We start from the raw sequence: 2,481 nt of genomic DNA, 5'->3' as shown, positions 1-2,481 counted from the left end.
GAAGGGAGAGCCTACAGAGGTTTGTGTGGTTGCCTGCTGCCCGCGATCTGCCGCGTTTGCCTTTCTCCGAGTATAAACACGATGTTTGCCGGGAGCCCCGCTTCACGGAGCGGATTTGAAGGGCGTGGCTGAACGGGCAACCCACCCCTGCACAACCCTCCGACCCCACCTGTTGTCCGCTATCTGGTAACCGATGAGAGGCGTGGGCATGGTTTGGGTGCTTTACAGCAGTCAGAACTTCCAGTCATATCTCCCAAGGAAAGCTGCTGGCGTTTTCTCTGCTCAGAAGGCAGCTAACTTGACACTGTGTAATCGGTTTTGCATTAAGTACCAAAAAGGGGAAAAAATAACAATTTAAAATATGATTTCCTGTAGCGTTACACAGTCCAGGGGGATCGGGAATCTGCAGATCAGGAGCTGGCATTTGATATGTGGCACAGAAGTGCACACCGTCTTTGGGCACCTTTGTAGCCAATTTCTCACATGTACGTGTGTCATTTCGCTCCATCCGTCATCATTTAAATGAGCACTGGTGATGACTCACATGACAAAGATGTGTTCCAGATCAGCGTTCTTTCAGGCTACCTTACTCTGACCAGCAGCTTTCAGGGCCCTGTAAAGCAAGCTGGTATAAAGGAGCTGGCTCATAAAAGTGGAGGAGGCAGCAGGATCACAACTTACAGCTGTAGCTACAGGATTTCTATATACATAAAATCATTGCACATTGTCATTAAAAGCTTTCAGAGACAAATGCAGTGGCAACACCAAGACACTTAATTCAGTAATGTTATTTCTTTAGAAACAGAACAAATAATGCCCAAATACTTGGCATTTCTTATGTCCCGATATGTGAGGATAAGGATGAGGATGATCTCCTACAAAAGACTGCACAGGGAGATAAAACTCAGTAAAAAGCAAAAGTTTTAGATTACATCTGTTATTTCATCTGTCTATGGCATGCAAGATTACTGGAAAGTACTGTGTTTTATTGAAGTTGCATCACATCTTGTGGCTCCTGGCACACAAATTTGCAAATGCTCTTTCTTTACTGAGCAATCTCTTGCTTTGGAGAAGGTCTTATCACAGTGGTTCTGAAATTAGTTTACAGTAAGATGAAGTCTACTCACAAGAGCGGAAACATAAAGTAAACTTTACAGCTTCTCTCTTTTCTGACCAGTGTTTTTGTTATGACACTTCTTGGTCTCAAAATTCTAACAAAATCCGTTAGAAGTGTGTTTTTGAGTGAGCATAAGAGAGAGTTTAAAATCCATATTCTGCTTACAACAGGCACTCTTTATCTGGCCTCTGGAGTGGTTGTATTGCTTCAGTACTGTTTCCCAGAATCTTTTGATCAGCTTCCTGAGGACTGTGGTCTCTGATGGAGAGTCTTGGAGTCCCACAGGGTCAGTGACCCAGCAGTGCTGCTGAGGGGCCACAAAAGGAAAACACTGCCTGTTGAATTTGGAGCACGTCAGGGTTGCTTTTTTAGGTATATGACTTTTTGCAGAATCTTCTAGGTCTGTAGCTAATAAAATAATTATTTTATGTGGATTGCCCACAATTTTTAAAGCCCCTACATGTCATTGGTAAATAATGCTTTTTCAATTTAGAAGCCGTTATTGTGTGGGTTTCTGTTTCTTTCTTGTTCATGCACATCTGGGTTTTTCTGCTCTTTTTTCAATCAGATGTATCCTGTCCTATTTCTTCCTAACTAACTGCATATTTTCTTGCACTGGATCTATGACTATCTCCTCATACCACATATTTATTGTTGTTGTAGTGGCAGCTTTGGGATCCTTTCTGTGGAAAGGGTGTGAATATCTGTGTTAAATGTTGCCTGGTTTTGAGGCAGCTCTTGCATTGTCATGATACATTTATATATGCTTTCTCTATGCAGACACTTGCCTTCTTTTTGGCTTCCTAGTGGTTTTTATTATTGTATTTTATGATAGGTGGTGTTAGTGGCAAGTGAAACAGCAAAGGAGAGGATACTTGAGGAGTTCAGCTTAGCACTCGTACTGACAGTTTGTGAAGGAAAGGGCTTGGAATTTGGTGATGTCCTCTTCCTCTGCAACTTTTTCACTGACTCACAGGCATTTGATTCCTAAGTGTTTTCTACATTTTTTAATTTAATGTCTTGATTTTACAAGTTGTCCAATTGACTTGCCACCTGAGGAGGGGTTCACTTTCCTCTGAGAACAGGTGGTTTCACCACAGTAGAAAACAGGGCTCCCCATAGGTTTAGGAAATGCGCGTGTCCTTCCTTGGTGCAGCATTTTCCTTGTGATTCGTTATTGCAGTTTTAGGGAAGGCCTTGGAGCGCCGGTGCCGGACAGGGGTCCCACAAGGTGCGGGGTGGCGCCGGTGGCTCTTGCGGTGCGTTGGGAGGGGCAAATCCACCGCCGCGCTCCTCGTTAGTATAGTGGTGAGTATCCCCGCCTGTCACGCGGGAGACCGGGGTTCGATTCCCCGACGGGGAGG

The 2,481-nt window shown here is 44.2% G+C and overlaps 1 non-coding gene across 1 annotated transcript; it reads left to right on the top strand.

Annotated features, from left to right (window-relative positions):
* Window positions 1–2,408: 2,408 nt before the first annotated feature.
* TRNAD-GUC lies at window positions 2,409–2,480 on the top strand. Its single transcript has one exon. It is a non-coding gene; the product is annotated as a tRNA-Asp (tRNA).
* Window position 2,481: the final 1 nt, after the last annotated feature.

The sequence above is a fragment of the Manacus vitellinus genome, unplaced genomic scaffold, assembly GCF_001715985.3.
Source record: "Manacus vitellinus isolate BGI_N305 unplaced genomic scaffold, ASM171598v3 scaffold_28_pilon, whole genome shotgun sequence".
Taxonomy (NCBI): Eukaryota; Metazoa; Chordata; class Aves; order Passeriformes; family Pipridae; genus Manacus; species Manacus vitellinus.
This window is presented reverse-complemented; position numbering and strand designations above follow the sequence as displayed.